The following is a 19,126-nucleotide window of genomic DNA, read 5'->3' as shown; positions in this document are numbered from 1 at the left end:
AAAAAAATATACTGACAAGCATTTATTTGCAGGTTAACTAAAGTTAAGTGGTGCAGGACACCAGCGTAGTTACTTCATAACTTTATTTAACATTCAGATAAAGGCTTGCCCATTTATTTAAAAGAAATCTGAGTATTAGTGTTCAGCAAGTACACAGCAGCTCGTGCTGCTGTTTACCGTGGGGGGTCACAAGTCAAGGTCAAGAGGGCCGCAAGCGGCCCCCGGGCCGAAATTGGAGTAGCACTGCGCTAGAGGCTGTCACCATAAACATGCTTATAAGCAGGACCCATGGTGGAACCACTTCAACATTTCTGATTACATGTATTACAGCTGCTGATGCTATTGGCAGAAGTTGTTTTACTGCTGGTTGCATGTCTTGCTTTAAAATGAAAAATACATTTGTTTTTAGAAAAAGGTTCAGCAGGCCTTTATATCAACATATTTGTGTTACTTTCTTTGCTGTGAACACTTGGGTCAGAGCTTAAAGCTTGTATTTTGCCAGATGCAGTCAGTCCTTCTTCTACTTGTTTCCACATATTGGCAATCTGGTCTAAATATTTCACAATTTCTGTTTCCTCTAGATGTTGCTACACGTTCTATGTCTCTATATAATGGCTGTGCTTCTTTGCTGTGGGCTCAGTCACATGCAAGTTGTAAAATAGTCGCTGGGTTTGACAGATTCCCATCAAAATGGCACCCATGATGTGCAGCTGGATGTTGAATGTCTGGCTTCAATGTTCAAAGTCTTTGACACACATTGTCTTTAGTTGCAAATATGCCAACTTCTGATTGATCCCAAAGAACATTGTTTGGCTATTAGAGATGTGAATAGTTCTATCATTCAAGGAAGGAGGTACTAGTCAGTTTCCATCAAGCTGGTGAGTAGTATGCAGTCTCCAATACATATGAGCTCTCCAAATTTCTTTCTCATAGACGAATCACTGTCAAAATATCGACCTACAAAATATCGACCCACAGGAATATCGATGCAGAAATATCGAAGCCAAGAATATCGACATCCTATCTACAACATGGTAAGTACAAAAATATCGAACAAAATATATAGATGTTAAAAATATCGATGTTAAAAATATCGGGTTTCTTTCTGTAAAAATATAAATGTAAAATAAAGTAATTAACACTAATAAATAAAATAAACATAATTAAAAATATCTAAAAATGTTTAAAATTAATAAATAATACATATATAATAATAATACATTAATTAAACATATACATAAAATATATAATATATACATGAGTTGTAATAATTATTTTAATAATTTATAAACTAATAAAAAATAATATTAATTACAAATACATTTACAAACATAAAACAAAAACATAAATAAAAAGTAAAGAATAAGTTTATTAAATAAAAAAATATATACCTTTAATATTTTTAAAATTATTTATATACTACATTATCTAAATGTATACAAAAATAAACAAATAACTAAATAAATAAAAATACTATTCAAAATCCATAAGTAAAAAAATACAGTAATAAAAATGTTGGATAGCATAGAACTTAAAATTACCATTCCCACACCAGAGAGCGCAACAGTAGAGAAACCATTGTATAGCGTAGAGGTAAAAATTATTATTCCAACTCCAGAGAGTGCAACAGTAGGGAAAACATTAGATAGCGTAGGGGTGAAAATTACTATTCCAACTCCAAAAAGTGCAACAGTAGGGAAAGCGTTGGATAGCGTAGGGGTAAAAATTACTATTCCAACTCCAGAGAGTGCAACAGTAGGGAAAGCGTTGGATAGCGTAGGGGTAAAAATTACTAGTCCCACTCCAGAGAGTGCAACAGTAGGGAAAACATTGGATAGCGTAGGGGTAAAAATTACTATTCCAACTCCAGAGAGTGCAACAGTAGGGAAAGCATTGGATAGCGTAGGGGTAAAAATTACTATTCCAACTCCAGAGAGTGCAACAGTAGGGAAAGCGTTGGATAGCGTAGGTGTAAAATTTACTATTCCCACTCCAGAGAGTGCAACAGTAGGGAAAACATTGGATAGCGTAGGGGTAACAATTACTATTCCAACTTCAGAGAGTGCAACAGTAGGGAAAGCATTGGATAGCGTAGGAGTAAAAATTACTATTCCAACTCCAGAGAGTGCAACAGAAGGGAAAGCGTTGAATAGCGTAGGGGTAAAAATTACTATTCCCACTCCAGAGAGTGCAACAGTAGGGAAAGCGTTGGATAGCGTAGAGGTAAAATTTACTATTCCAACTCCAGAGAGTGCAACAGTAGGGAAAGCGTTTAATAGCGTAGGGGTAAAAATTACTATTCCAACTCCCGAGAGTGCAACAGTAGGGAAAACATTGGATAGAGTAGGGGTAAAAATTACTATTCCAACTCCAGAGAGTGCAATAGTAGAGAAAGCGTTGGATAGCGTAGGGGTAAAAATGACTATTCCAACTCCAGGGAGTGCAACAGTAGGGAAAGCGTTGGATAGCGTAGGGGTAAAAATTACTATTCCCACTCCAGAGAGTGCAACAGTAGGGAAAACATTGGATAGCATAGGGGTAAAAATTACTATTCCCACTCCAGAGAATGCAACAGTAGGGAAAGCATTGGATAGCGTAGAAGTTAAATATAACATACTTATAAATAATTGTTGTAAATAAAATATTTAAAAATTAAAATTTTAAATAACTCTACATCATTTGCAAATACCCATTAATAATTACTAAAAGCATATTTAAAATTGAATTATTAATTAACACTAAATTAACAATAAATACCAATAAATATGAATTAATAAATATAAATTGCCAAATAATATATATTGAACACTAAAATATTTTTCAAAACAAAAAAGATATTGATAAATAAATATTAACAATTAAAAAACGGTAAACAATAAATTTATTTTTAAATAAAAAACATTGTTTATGAGAAATTAATTACCAATTAATAAAATAAATTTCCAAGTACTAAAAAGTAATTAACAATTAAAAATATCAATTACCAATTGTAAAAAATGAATTACCAATTAAAAAAAGTAATTGCCAATTAAAAAATGTAATTTCCAATTCAGAACCTTAATTACCAATTAAAAAAATGAATTGCCAATTACAAAATGTAATTACCAATGACACACCTTAATTACCAATAAAAAATTTAATTAGCAATTAAAATAATTATTTAGCAATTCATAATTAATTAGAAATAAAAAAGTATTAATACCAATAAAAAATAAATAATCACTTAATTACAATTAAATTACTTCCCACCCAATTCCCCTATAAACCCACAACCCGCTACAGAACTTAAACGCAAAAATTAATTAAAATTAAATTACAATTACTAAAAATTAATAATTAATTTACTATAATTAAGTTACTTCCCACCCTATTCCCCTATAAACCCACAACCCGCTCCAGTACTAAAACATAAAATTAAATTAAAAATAAAATGTTCACTATACAAAAAATAGTACACTTATAATTTAAAAACATATAACACATACATATAAAATACATAATAAAATACATAACAACAAACAAATATCGATATTAGTAACATCTAAATTAGTAACATTGATATAATTGATATCGATATTACTAACTTCGATATTACTTACATCAATATAAAAAAAATCGATATTACTTACCTTAGGGTCGATATTCTGTCCAATGATATTCTTGACCTCGATATTCTTCACCTTCGATATTTTAAACTCGATATTAATGTAATTCGATAATTAGAAATCGATCTTTTGACTGTGCACCCTCATAGACACAGTATGTGATATCCACTTTGATTGCCTTTCTTCAAAATGATGATTTGTGCTTCTAAACTGTTTACTTGCACCCTCACGTTGGCCTATAGTGCAACTAGGATTGATCAGATTTTCCATATTTTCAGGTACACTCTAGGAAATAGTTCCAGGAGCACCAGTCATCCCTTTGTCTTTCTTCAGGTTGTCTTTCACAAGTGTCTTTTATTTAATCATTTAACCCTGGGGGGTTTCTTATTTTGAGGCATGGCATTACGCAAGGCATCTTATGCATCTAACATACACAAGTTGGTGATAACATTTGCTGCCATTGACAAGTAAAAGGCAATTATCTGCATAAAACAAAATACAATGCTCACAGCTCACTCAACAAATTCATGTAGGGTGTAAATGACTACATTTTGCGTTTGTGAGGGATCCCTTCGCAAAAGCAAATGTACAGGGTGAGAATGGGCCCTAGCAATGGGTATATACTATATTCGGATCAATTTTTTAACCAAGTTTACTAATTATTTTCTAAGAGGTTACCTATTGTCACTTTTATCGTTTTGTCTTTATGTTTTACAATCTATAAATTCTTTAGAACATATTACAGTTCAAAAATCATAGCTTTTTAAAAACTTTTTTAAGAGGTAATCTACCCTTTTTGCTTGAAAATAAGACACCTGTGGTCTATATTTCTTACAAGCTGACAGATGGCAAGGTTATTTCTCCCAATACAGAGCATCTTAAAAAATCTTCCATTCTCTTTTCGCATCTCCTACCTTGTTTCATGTAGGATTTAAAATGTATGCTCCCTGTAATTTGTTATAGTTGACAACCTTTCCATCTCATATACAGTCTATACATTCATCCACCGTATATGTAAAGGTGATATCAGCCTTTGGGGGTCATTAGGATCACGGGCGGACTTAGTCCGCCCGCCATCCTATCGGGACTAGGGACCGCCCGCCATAATGGCGGGGGTCCCATGGGTGGTATTAGGATGCGGCTGCCACAGTGGCGGCCGCATCCTGCATTTATAACATTTTGACTGGCGGTGCTCTCTGCACCGCCCGCCACAATTCCATAAATGCATGCATGCATTTGCATACACAATGCGGCAGGCACCGCGCGGTGCCTACCGCATTGTATATGCAAATGCAGGGGGGTACCACAGGTACCCCCCCGTGTGCACACCCACCCCTCCTTCACTTTGGGGGCCCGCAGGGGGCCCCCAAAGTGAAGACCGCATGCCTTTCCGTGGCGGCATCTTCGCCACGGAAAGGCACCTGCCCAGGCCCATCGTAATATGGCTGGCGGTGTCTAATAGACACCGCCACCATATTATTCCTTTTCCGCTCCGGCCGCAAGGCGACCGGGGTGGAAAATCGGCGGACGGTCTTTCCGTCCGCCGAGGTCCCCCCGCCATACTAATATGGCGGGGAGAAAACGAGTGTGGATGTCGTGCGGATTGCCCCCGCCAGGCCGGCGGTGGCTACCGCCAGCCTGGCGGGGACAATCCGCCCGACATCATAATGGGCTCCTAGGTTTTTAAATCTGAGCTATTGATAGGCTTGTCAGTAATTTACATTTTGGTGTTGTGAAGGGGTTTAAGAAATCTTCACCTGTGTCCCCCTACAGTAAACCAAAAGGTTCCAGGGGATGATGAATCCCTGTAATAACCATTATGCTTGCTAGTATTTCTTTCCAGTGCCTCTGCATATTAGTACTAGACCACTGTAGCGGGAATTCCGTTCTCCTACAGAGCTGTGCATAGAGATTTGGAACCTCGGCGAATGAGGGTGGCCCAAAACTCACCTCAGTACCCAAAATCCCCTTACCAGGCTAGCTACAGTGTCTCATTGGTCATAGCAAACTTCCAATGATTAGACAAACCAGAACATGAACTTACGATATCTCAGGTCACGTGGAACACATGAGCACTCTTTTGTTATACAATCATTTCAAACCAGAACGTGGAGTAAATGAGGACACGTGCACATTTGAAATATTTATTTACTAATGCCGTTTTCTCAAACGCAGTATCTTAGATAATACAAGGAAACATATTATCAGAAGCAAAGTTATCAGCATAGTTACTAGTCCATAGAAAGCAAAAGGTGACAGCATGCTAAGATGCTGTAATGAATATGCGTCAACAGCACCTAATTCTCACCCTCCCTAACTAGCATATTATATAATATTAATATCTAAGAAGGTCTCTTTGGGTTTTAGCAGGGCGGGCCCATACCTCAAGATCCTAGTGTGAAGAGATCACATTAGCTTCCACCAGCTCTCTGCATGCGAACCGCATCAAGTGTGTATGTGTGCTCTAAGCAAGGCAATATAAAACGCGCCTAAAGCCAGAATTTGGCAGGAGCTGCACTTATGTTATGTCTATGAAGGTGCGGAGATCAGACCTCACAACAATTCTGTGGCGTGTTATCCTTGAAGCTTCAGCACTCTCTGTACAGACATAGTTTATTAAGCAAAGCTGATATCAGAGCAATAACATATTATTCTCATGTAAATCACAACGCTCTTCTAGGTTGAAAGCTAAATCAACAATTATGTGTTGTGTGTAGAAGCAGCAAAAGGAAAAATGGTGTTTAAACATTTAATAAGCCCATGCTAACTTAACACAGTATATAGATAAGCAGTAACTATATGACACCCCCCCATGATCCGAGCATGGATAAGATAAGATAAGATAAGGGCCTCCTCATGAAAGCAGAGTTCAAGAACGAAGAGCAAAGTTTATAATTTAAAAACATTGGGACCAAAAATATATGAATCAATTCAACAAATACAAAATGTCAACATTTTGTTCACTTTTGCTCAAGCCAATAGGTCTGGGAGGTGAAAAAATCCAGCAAAACTTGCAAAAAGTTATGTCAGTTGAAAACAAGAGGGCGGGGTCCGAAACATGAAAAGATTTTAGGGCAAGACCGAATATGCAAAATATGCAGCAACAGCCTCCAACATGAAATCACCGTCTTCATCCGAAAACAGTTCAGCCATCCAACTCAACAGTGGGAAGGAACATACGTGCTCTTCCAGTACCGGAGCCTCTATTACCATCAGAGGACAACTCGTGGGTTCTCGAGAAAGCTCTGTGCCAAGAAATCTTGCGCTGCTGCGAGTATGTTCCAAGGACCCATTAGTCCATGCATCGCTGACAAGGCCATAATCCTTTCGCCAGAACAAACCAACTCGTGAGTAACGACGGGACTCATCAGCTGATTAAAATTGACATCAGGAGAAACCGTCTTGCAGAGACACAAATCAATGGCCCAGTCAAAATCACAGCTCAGGCAATGAAATACAGGCTGAACACAGGTAAAATAGGAAAAACGAAACGATAATCCATATGCCGTGCTTAACGTCGCAAGCGGCAGTGTGCCATAATATTCAAGCATCCTGTCGCGAAACAGTGCCAGGAGGGGCTGCGCGGCTTCTTGCACAGGAAGGGCATCCATATTTAATGAAACAAAAGATCACCAGAACGCCTGCCGCCAGTGCCAGTAAAATTGGGAATCCACCAAACAGACTTGAAAAAATAGAATGGAAGAAAGCAGGAATGACACCAAATATTTTCGCAAATGAAGTCAACAGTCCGCTGCTAACTATCTTTAAAAAGTGCGCCAATCCAGTCGTGGAGGACGTGTTAAAGATGGAATGAACCAGCTCGCTGAAATGCAACGGCAAATCAGTATTTAAAAGGGCCTGAACCTCTGTGCGTGTGTTAGCTATGTGAAGCACAAATGCTTCTCGAGCCGAACTCAAGGCCACTTCTTTTTGGGACAAAATAGCTCTTATTCTACTCATGCCATTCAACTCCGCTGTCAAGGTTGGGATGTGCGGCCAGATGGAAACATCCCCGTTCCCATGCGTGGGTGGGTATTTTTGCAGCAAACCACACATTCAGATACTGTTACCACATAAGCCACCCCTTTAATTAACCCAAAACAATGCTCATTATTCAAAAGTAAATAACTTCCGTTCGCCAGTAAGGTAAAAGTGGGGACGATTGCTGGAACTGGCGTTCCTTTTAAAACACAAGTTCGCATTATGTATATTTTTTGTATAACGTAGTTTTTAACATGGCCTGCTAACCCTCACAGATGCAGCGCCACACCTTCAGATCCTACCCTATCATTTTGTCAGAACATAGACCTACAGCACGTGGATTCTTGGTAAGATTTTCCAATGGCCATACGGGCATATCCGCCATTATCTACATTTTCCCACCCCGCCAATGCTATGAGCACTAACTCTGTCACCGGTGGATGTTGCACCCATTGGTACACGCCACTCCAACCAGCAGCCATCTCATATCTCTATGTCTGGGCCGCCTCGAGCACACATTTGGCCGCATATTTAGTCATAACTTTAAAATCTACTCCCTTGGGTACTGGGTCAAGTGTTTGTGCGGCTGACCGTGCGCACTAGTCCCTGTTCTCGCTGGCGCTCTCTCTTGCCCCTCTTTCCAATCCTTGGGCATTAAACTGTATTTTGTCACATTCATGATTCACATCAAGTAAAAGTGTGTAATCAAGTTTATCCCCTTAGCTAAACGACCCATATGTATCCAGTTTGTCTCTTCCTATGTGATATATGTTTTGAGGCTTATTTAATATCCTCTAATTCGCAATTCATTATACTCTTAATAGGTCCTTTGCCCCAACTCTCTTCCTATGGTCCTGATGAAGACCCTACAGCAAGGTTAATCAATCCTGCAACTTCAAGAGGGTCGAAACGTCGACTGTTTGTTTTTACTGTGGCAACCTCACGCCAACAATCTGTATATACACGTTACTTTGTGTCGTATGCCTTTCATTGAACAATAACACTATGCGGCATGCAAGTTGTTGCTACTTTGTTGATAGCATGAATAAGTGCTTTAAAGTTTGATTTTACTGTCACTTAATCCCACCACTTCACGATCTCCTCACCATCACATTCCTCCTCCCTTCCTGGGGCACTGTATGACGTATAATACAGTTGATTGTTTTCTACATTATGTATATTGGATATACTTTATCCCACTGTGAATTAAACTGTGTGGATAGAAACATTTGTTGTTGATTAATTGCACTTAAAGTATATATAATCATTTCCTGAAAATACTCTGGGACCCTTTCCTCTCAGTACCTTTTAAAACACAGGCACAATTGTATGTGTCTACACATTAGGGAGTGATCTGGTGTCTCTGTACACTCCCCCCCATTCAGATAAACTTCCTGTCCGTCTTTCAAACATCTGTAAATAAATGGGAGGGACCAGACTTCATGGAGAAACCCACTACCTAAGGGTTCATATCGACCGATGGCAACATATCGCATACAATTAGTAAACTTATACAAAGCAAATGGTAATGTTATCAAACCGTGGATAAGCCACGTTGCAGCAGTGGCCTCTGCTACAGAAAAAGGTAAGGATTCTAATCTCTCAATATGTAACATTGTAAAAGACGCATCTCGCATGGAAAGCAAGCGCTGCTTGTCAGTCAAATTAAAAGGGGCAAAGAGAGAGGAAACATTCATGTAGGTCCATCGCACCTTGCCAGATTTCAACGTCTGTAGGGTCCAAGCAAATTGCATGACAGAACGCAATTGATTTTGGCCATGTTATAAAGCAGACACCTCATCCTGCACAATATCCACTACAGAGGACACACTATTATCTAACGTGTAAATGCGGGAAGAAAGCATGTTAATACTATTATCAACTACTGCAAGCACCTTTTCAAGATTAGCTTGATCAATTGCTCTAAGGCGAGTCGCCACCTCAACCTGTGATGTCTTCCAGATTTCATTGTAAATCGCATATATCCATCTTTTTGATGTACCACTAGCCGGGACTTTTATGAAATCATTTAAATCTACATCTTCATTCAGCTTGGAAAGATGACGTTTAACCGCAGCCAAGGTAGAATGTTTCAGCCAATTCTGACATAACTTTCCAACAGAATAAGTTGTGGCAGAATGGTCAGTGTCAAAACGGGGATCAGGTCTGACCTGTTTAAAGCCATCAGATAAACCCAGAAAACGGTGCTGGCATGACTCTGCACTTCTGTGCCACATCAGCCAACCTTTTGGATCCATACTGGATATGTTAAAGGATGAATTAAGCAAAAGGGTCTGCAAGTCCCTAATGGAAAACTGAGTAAAATTACTCCAGCCAGAATATTCCTCTAATTCAGGGATGATAGGAGTATTTAATTTTTTAGAAGTAGCCAATCCAAAGCATGTTGTTTGCTAAATTGATGCATTCAAAAACAACATATGATTCGGGATGAGACATGCACGGTACAAAGCCTCAGTGCCTTGCACCTGCCAGGCTTTTGAACCCCAAACAGATTTAAGGTCAATAGATTCCTTCCACAATTCGTAGCCTCCAAAAGCTAACTGATCAAGGAAGGACTTCGAGTACAACAATTTGGTATCGGTAAGTCTAACCTTGGACATTGGCTTCTGTGACATTTTAAAATAAAAAGACTCGGGATTGGACTGATTGAAGTCAGTAAAATAAGTGTACTTTTCAAAAAGGTATTTGAACTGCCTTGTGTAGGAGCTGGGCAATGCTCCCATTGCGTAAAATTAACGTCATTCCTTCTGGAAGAAGTTTTATGTAAGAAGTGATTGCCAAAATGTTGGAAGCAAAACAAATCACCATAATTAGCAGATTCTAAATACAAATCCTCAGCATCAAAGGCAGCATAGTATTTCAAATCAGAAAACAAACTCTCCACGGCCTGAACATCCCAATCATCAGAACGTTTGTTTTGTTTCACTACATCCCCCATGTTAACTCTAAGGACATTAGGGACATTAACAACCTCTGTAGGGCCATGAATTTGAAATCTAACTGCATCCCACACAATTCCATCAAGGACCGGCCAAGCAGTGATGTTTACAAATGTCAAGTCTCTTTTCAATCTGTGTGCTGAATGTGACGAGGAAAGGGGGGCCAACGTTCCATTGAGATGTCGAATGCATGTTCTTTCCTCAACATAGTGTCCATTGATGAACCGAAAAAAGTAAAACTCAAAACCAATTGACATAAAAAGGTAAATTGAAAAAAGTACCAGCCAAATATATGTCCAAAGGGGAATCAAAAAATGTTTTTTAAATAAAGTGGCATAAACTGCAAACTGTGAGGGCTTCTTCGAAGCATTGGAAACAGTGTCAAATGAAAATCTAGATTCAGTGGCCAAACGTGTTTGCAGGTCAGGCATAGATAAGTCAGTGGGGTAAGTGTAATCGATGTCATCATGGTCTGTACAAGGCAAAGTACTTAATAAAGGACTGGAAAGTGCAGGTAATTCGATGACTACTTCAGGTTCAGGATTAGAAGCAGTGGGCAAAACAAATTTCTCACAATGGAAGGACAGGAGACTGCCGGTGTTATACCAAGAAGAATCGGCCACTCTGTGTATCTTGACATTGTCAATGGAGATAAACCTGTTTTCCTTACGACCTGGAAGTGGGGGTAAAATGACTGTTCTTGTGCACTTCACTCCAAGGACTGGAACCGGAGCTCGATAGGAAGGTCCAAATTCTTTCTTGTTATCGATCTTCTCTCGAAGCAGTTCTCCAACTTGGGGTAGCCAGTCAACTACCGGGATCTGCAACGCAACATCCGATGTGGAGGGCAAATGTTCCTTTGCAAGACTCTCTCTGGTCTTTTGTAGATCCTGTAAAACATTGCAATGTTCATCTACGTCAAAGGTTGTGGCGCGAACCACGCAGTCTAGACCATCAAGGTCAGTGACGTACATCTTCATGCCAAAGAGCATTTCGTATGGGGTCCGCCCACCCAGAGACCTTCTAGGGAGATTATTAAGAGCACGCTGCACGCCATTGAGGTGGGCCAGCCAGTTTCTGCCAGTGCCTATAACTCGAGCTGTCTAAGATTGCTTTAAGTCACGGTTCATTTGCTCCACTACACTATTACCCTCAGGTCTGTAGGGAGACGAAAACTTGACTTGGACCCCCATCGAAGTCATGGCATCCTTATACGCCTTAGAGGCGAAAGCCGGACCCTGATCCGAATGGAAGGTACCACAGGCAAAAATCCCTACAAAGACACGCAAATCTCTAATGACAGTCCATGAATCAGCGCTGCGATGGGGCCAAACCCACACAAAGCGTGTGCATGAATCAACTGCTACTAAGATGTACTTATACGCAGTATCAGAGGAAAAAGGACCGCAGTGATCTAAATAAACACAACCTAGCGGTTTATTAGATATGTACAACTGTGTCTGTGGCGGACGCGCAGCAGTCGAAGGTTTAATCTGCTGGCAAATGTCACATTGAAGGACATAGTCGCGCGTCTGTTGTACAGTCCCCGCCACCAGAAACGCTGTTGTAATTGAGTTACAGTGGCCGAGACGCCCGCATGCGCAGACGCCACACCTTCATGAGCCGCTGTAATCAATCTAGCTCTGCGATCCGAGTTGGGAATCAAACGTTCTCCAACTTCAGGTATTTTCACAAAAGGAACCTTTTCAGGACTTAAGTGTTATGTGTACTTCGAAGGGAACCCCGCAGGATGTTTACCTCCCTTCTCAGTGGCAGCAACAGCCGCCAAGATGTTATCATCAATCTTACTTTTGGACCGTGTAACAGCTGCAACTAAATACTTAGACACCGCTGATTTCGCCGCTTCATCAGCAAGCGAGTTACCGACAGCGTGAACTCCCACACGCTGATGGCCGAGAGTATGAATCACAAAAACAAGCGGCAGATTAGCCTTAAGCTCAGCCACTCTAACTCAGATCATCTTGTGTTTTATTGTGCTACCCTTGGAATCACGAAAATCATTCTGAATCCAAAAGAACAAGTTTTCATTGTAAGACTGGACACAGTAGTAAGAATCACTCACAATAAGAATAGTCACACTAGGATCAGCGTACTCCAACGCGAGAAAAAGAGCACGAAGCTCTGCCAATTGCGCAGTGCAGTCCCCTAGAGTCTGTGAATGCACTACTCTGGACTTGAACTCATCGTTCACCATGGGACCGACCACAATGGTGCATGCGGAAACGTAGGCGTGTTTAGAGCCATGCGCAACCTGCGCCGAACCATCAGTGTAAATGATGCAATGGAAGTCCTCCAAAGGTCGCATTGCTAGAGGAGCAGGATGAACGAATTCATACAGCAAGTACTCCTGCGACCGTAATGAGGCGTCAAAAATAAACGTGACATCCGTGGACGTCAAGGAAGCAGCCCATTGAATCCACCGAGGGTGCCAAATCAGGCCAATTTGCGCCTGGAATGGACAAAGGACCTAACCTCGGAGCGGTTAAGGAATGGGGTAGGGCGCCACCAAACCAAACTCGATGCTGCCAATGATCAATAGGTATTTCCAGTGCCCTGTACGGAGTATATTCATTTGGCACAGGAGAGGCAGTGTAGTTGTGGAACACACCAGAATTAGCGTCCACCGCCGGAAACGTCACCCACGAATAAAACAGTTCGTAAGGGTAAGCTGCATCCGCACTCACCACCAAAATCACAGCCAAGCCTTCCAATGGGACTTGGTAAATTTGCATATGATTGCGAACCGCAATGCGACTATGCTGCGGAATGTCCACAGGCTGGGCCATGATTTCACAGGAACTTAGAAAAACAAAGCAAACTTTGTAACACAACTGGGTAGTAATTCAAGGAAACCATTTTAGAAAGATTCAAGCTTGAAAAGACCTATTTCAAAAATAGGTAGGTTTGTCCGCCACCACCGTTTTCCGGAAACAACAGTGAAGGGGTTAAGGTTTGAATGATATACTACTCGAGTGTCATGATATAAGACCACCAACGTATGGGCGCCATGTAGCGGGAATTCCGTTCTCCTACAGAACTGTGCATAGATATTTGGAACCTCGGCGAATTAGGGTGGCCCAAAACTCACCTCAGTACCCAAAATCCCCTTACCAGGCTAGCTACAGTGTCTCATTGGTCATAGCAAATTCCAATGATTAGACAAACCAGAACATGAACTTACGATACCTCAGGTCACGTGGAACACATGAGCACTCTTTCGTTATGCAATCATTTCAAACCAGAACGTGGAGTAAATGAGGACACATGCACATTTGAAATATTTATTTACTAATGCCGTTTTCTCAAACGCAGTATCTTAGATAATACAAGGAAACATATTATCAGAAGCAAAGTTATCAGCATAGTTACTAGTCCATAGAAAGCAAAAGGTGACAGCATGCTAAGATGTTGTAATGAATAAGCGTTAGCAACACCTAATTCTCACCCTCCCCAACTAGCATATTATATTATATTAATATCTAAGAAGGTCTCTTTGGGTTTTAGCAGGGCGGGCCCATACCTCAAGATCCTAGTGTGAAGAGATCACATCAGCTTCCACCAGCTCTCTGCATGCGAACCACATGAAGTGTGTATGTGTGCTCTAAGCAAAGCAATATAAAACGCACCTAAAGCCAGAATTTGGCAGGAGCTGCACTTATGTTATGTCTATGAAGGTGCGGAGATCAGACCTCACAACAATTCTGTGGCGTGTTATCCTTGAAGCTTCAGCACTCTCTGTACAGACATAGTTTGTTAAGCAAAGCTGATATCAGAGCAATAACATATTATTCTCTTGTAAATCACAACGCTCTTCTAGGTTGAAAGCTAAATCAACAATTATGTGTCGTGTGCAGAAGCAGCAAAAGGAAAATATGGCGTTTAAACATTTAATAAGCCCATGCTAACTTAACACAGTATATAGATAAGCAGTAACTATATGACACCACCACATGCCATACTGTTTAAAACAACCTTCCCAACACAATTCTGAGCATCTATATATTGATTTTAAACTCACAAGAGTAAAATGCCAGGATTGGATATGAGTTTTCCTTCTGTTGTACACATATTAAAGATTTAGCAACCTTTGTCCGAAATTTTGATCATGTATCTAGGGGAATAGATGCATGTAAATCTTTAGCCTCACCATAATATATTCATGGGGCTTATCTGAATGTAGATTATTTATGGGTGTATACAAAAGTGATGGCCCTTCTTTATCCATTTATCATACAGCATTGTTTCCAATGGCAGTCCAATAGCAGTCTTTCTCTATTATCAATTTCTTTGGTTAAGTTTTTGCCAGCCTATAATGCAAATGGGTTAACGTATAGTGGTTGTTCAGTGCTAATTGCAATTTTTCTGTCCATGTGTTTTTAATTGTTCCCCATCTGCACATAGGTTCCCTAGCCTTAGGGGACACCTCCATTCCATTGCTGAAATTTGAGTTATTAGAAACTTGGGATGAGAATGTCATGCTGTTTTCTTTCCTTGTCTAATTAGTAAAATTGTTTTGAAAGTCAGCATATTAGTATTCATTGGTCTGTGTCTATGGTATAACCATAATAACATAACGTGTATTTACATAGTGCACGTTCATCCAGAAGGGTATCTTGGTGCTGAGTAACAAATGTTTATTGTTACCTAACTCAATAGTACTCATTTTATCGACCTCAAAAGGATGAAAGGCTGAGTGGACCCTCCAGGATTTGAAACTGTGACCATGAGGTCAAACACAGGCCCCTACAGTGGACGCATAAGCAGAGGCGTTTCCTCCAGTATGGCAGAGAAGCGTTGCCCCACTGCTGGAGGCAACAGATCAAAACGTAAAATAAAATGGTGATACAGCACTTAATTAAAAAACTGCTTTATTATCATTGTATTTTCCCTGTAGTAGCAGGAGTTATCGGCTGAGTGTTGGCGGCAGGCCATCAGCGGCAGGAGTGGTGGGCAGAGGGCACTGCTGTCAGTGCGCATGTCAGTTTGGCTGGGAATCTCAGGGAGGCCAAACTGACATACGCACTGACATCTCCCCAAACCGAGCTGCATTGCGGGGGGAGAGAACAGCAGACGCAGGCTTCCAGTCCTCTTTGGAGCGAAAAAAAGGTCAATCCCAGCGCTTCTCGAGTAGTGCTTGGATTGGCCATAGGGGAGTCTGAGAGCCTGTGCTCAGGGGAACTGCAGTTCCTGGAGCAGAGATACACCGAGGCGAGGCTGGGGAGGAGAGGATTACAGAGGCGGCGGCCGGCAGCTGGAAGATAAGTGTACTTTTATTTATTTTTCATTGTTCTTCCCCCACACTACCTCAGTGCTGCTCCCCCCACTTCGTATCAGAAGCAGCTGCCACGGCGCATTAGTCCACTATGTAAGAAGGTGGAATCTGACTATATGGTTACCCCCACTTTTTTCCTGGTGTTTTGCTGGTTTTCGACTTAGTTGGCCGGGGACCCTGCTATTCGGGGACCCAGTCTATCTGCTTTCTCTATAAAATGGACTCCATGTACTTTAGGTACATACCAGATGGGTTACTGGGGCCCCCTTGTGAGCCCCTGTATAGTGTACCATAGGTACCCAGGGCATAAGTACATCCCAGGCCTACCAGGGGCTGGCCCTCCAAACTGACACCAAAGGTCTGATCACACAGCCTGGGTAAGGTGGTGTATTCATCCCTTACTTAGAGATAGTATACCTATATCTACATATATATATATATATATAGACACATATACACCTATAAGCCACTCCTATGGTAGGCCTCGACAATCCTGGAGGCAGAGTGCTTGATTTCATGTGAGAGGGTGCCCTAGCATGAGCTGAGCCCCTCTGCAGCTTTCGGAACATCTCCTTATAGCTGTTCTATGATATAGCCGTACCATATACTCTTAAGTGCATTATAATCCTCGCGGTTAATTCTAACTTTGGTTTGGCTTTCCCAAAACATGTTGTGTAAGGTGTCAAATACTTTGGAATACTACCCCCCCCCCGCCAGTCCTGGCGACGGAGGTAGCATTCCACCCTTCTAGAGGGAGAAATCATGTAGTTACTGGTTTACCCGGTTAAAGTTAAACAGAGCCTCAGCATCACCAACTGGATGCTGCTGACACAGACACCAGTCTGACCTCCTGCTGCTGGACGAAACTCCGGTAGGGGAGGCCTGGACAATAGGTGTCCTGTCCAGGTAGGTGTCAGCACCTCCGCAGACAGGCTTGTACTGTATCGGGGCAGGGAGGGCTGCATTCAGTGAATGCTTTCCAGACACTGCCTGGGGCACACAAGGTGCTCAATGCATAGCTCGGTTCAAACCAGTTGCTGGGGCACACAGCCCCAGCTCTGGCACAAAACTGGACAAAGGGAAAGGGGTGTGATCACCCCCTTCCCAGGTCCACGCATACGAGGGACCTAGCCAGGTAGTCCAGCCCACATCCTTAGTATAGGTATAGGAGCTGTGTCCCTAGGACTTTAGATTACCCATGACAAATCTTTGAAAGACCTATCCTGGAACATCGATGTTCCATTCTGACTGGAAGACGGATGATATCTCCCTTGTGGTCAAGGAGTGACCACCCTGTCCAAACAGGAACCAAAAGCAACTTTGCCGGTCTGCATTTTCAAGGCTCCCGTCGGATCCCGAAGAATCTGCGACACAGGACATAGACTTCCAGACTTGCAGACTTCTTGGACCCCGACCCACATCCACAGCAAAGCTGAGACACGTGGCGGACACGAGAGACGTGGGACCGGAACTCCTGGACATCCTGCATTTTGCTACCTGCGCTCCTTTCCTGAAGCCTCAGTAAGTTGTGCATTGGGGTACGAGAAGCCCCAGCCCGAGCACTATTTGCACTGAAGCCCAGGCCCCCACACTCCTGAGTGTCCCATTTCCCGCCTTCGCATTTAGCTTGACGCATCTTCCTGGTTCCTAGTCCGTTGGCTAGTGAGCCCCCTTAAGACTCCATTTTAAAAAGAACTCACATTCCTGGTTGCTCCAGGCTTGCTCCAGCTTCGCTGCAAAGGAGAAATGCCACAGACCTTGTTTTTACTGCAACAGAGCCAATCTCGACATCCCGCGTGGGTTGCGGTTGCCAAGGCTTGCTGGGTTCAATCCGGATACCAACACCGCAGTCAACTAGATCCGTCGTGGGACAGCGGTGAGGATTAGGACTTGTGTTTGCGCAGTACCACAGCGACAGCTGGCTACATTACAAAACTCTGCATTTTCTAGATAGTCACATGTTTGGGATTATTGTTTATGATTTTGTTTTTCCTCAAGAGTGTCATTTTCAAATGGTGTTCCTGCGCTTTTATGTTTAGTGGCAGAAGAGAGAAAATGACAGGGCGGGACGCCAGTAGAGGGGGAGGTTCCCATAGATCAGGAATCCCTTGCTGGGTCCAGTGCCCAATCCCTGGTTCTGTCCCTGTGTGTGTAGATGGAAGAGAGGGAGTGTGGAGGAGAAAGGGCTAGCTCGGGAGGGTGTTTATCCCCTGAGTGTAGTGTGTGTGTCTGGATTCCCCAGTATGGTAGGATCCAGTGGTGGCAGCTAAAATGTGTCCAGTGCATGTAGTCCCATTCCCAGTTCCCAGAGTATGGTGCCTGGTGCTCAGTAAGAGGGGTACAGGTTGAGAGTCAGGGGCAGTGAGGAACTGTCCCACCAGTCTGGAGGGGGAGTGTGTGGATGAGTGGTGTGTTGAACTAGAGGAGTTGGTGTGAGTTTTTTTAAAAGGAGCTTGCACGGGAGGTGTACCTCTGGTGGTGTGCAGGAGGTCCTGCAGAGGCACTGGACAAGAAGGTGGACATCTGGCAGTGTGCTAGATGTCTTGCAGAGGCATTGGGGAGTGATTCTAAAAGTAGTGGCTTGTGTATCTGATGATCCTGTGTAGGGGAAGAGGTTCATGTGTAGCCCAGCTAGGTCCCAGTAGAATGAGGAGGGTGTAGGGGCTCACGTCCTGTCTCAGTGGAGGCGGAGTGAGTGTGGGACGGTGTGTCCCATGTTGGCCCGAAACCCTGTCTTAGGGCCTGGAGGGTTTCCTAAGGGAGCGCCAGGTCAGGGGCCTAGGCTGTACTTACAGGTCATTTGAGGAGGATCTTCCTGTGTCTAGAGGACGGGGAGTGTCTGTAACCAGAACTCCGGCAGTCCTGGTGTTGGGCAGTACCGCTCCTAAGTGGAGGGTGCAGAAGTCCTGGTTCGCTGGGCATTTGACCGTCTAGAGTGCTTGACCATTTGTGGGGCCTCTGGAGGTCGTTCCCCGAGGAGGGGGGGAGGCCAGGTTCAGGTTCAGCCTGACCTGGAGGGAAGGGCATCTGTAATCAGTAGAATGAGGAGGGTGTAGGGGCTCACGTCCTGTCTCAGTGGAGGCGGAGTGAGTGTGGGACGGTGTGTCCCATGTTGGCCCGAAACCCTGTCTCAGGGCCTGGAGGGTTTCCTAAGGGAGCGCCAGGTCAGGGGCCTAGGCTGTACTTACAGGTCATTTGAGGAGGATCTTCCTGTGTCTAGAGGACGGGGAGTGTCTGTAACCAGAACTCCGGCGGTCCTGGTGTTGGGCAGTACCGCTCCTAAGTGG

This window comes from Lissotriton helveticus, chromosome 9 (genome assembly GCF_964261635.1).
Source record: "Lissotriton helveticus chromosome 9, aLisHel1.1, whole genome shotgun sequence".
NCBI classification, from domain to species: domain Eukaryota; kingdom Metazoa; phylum Chordata; class Amphibia; order Caudata; family Salamandridae; genus Lissotriton; species Lissotriton helveticus.
The sequence above is the reverse complement of the archived record's forward strand: the minus strand, read 5'-3'. Positions refer to the sequence as shown.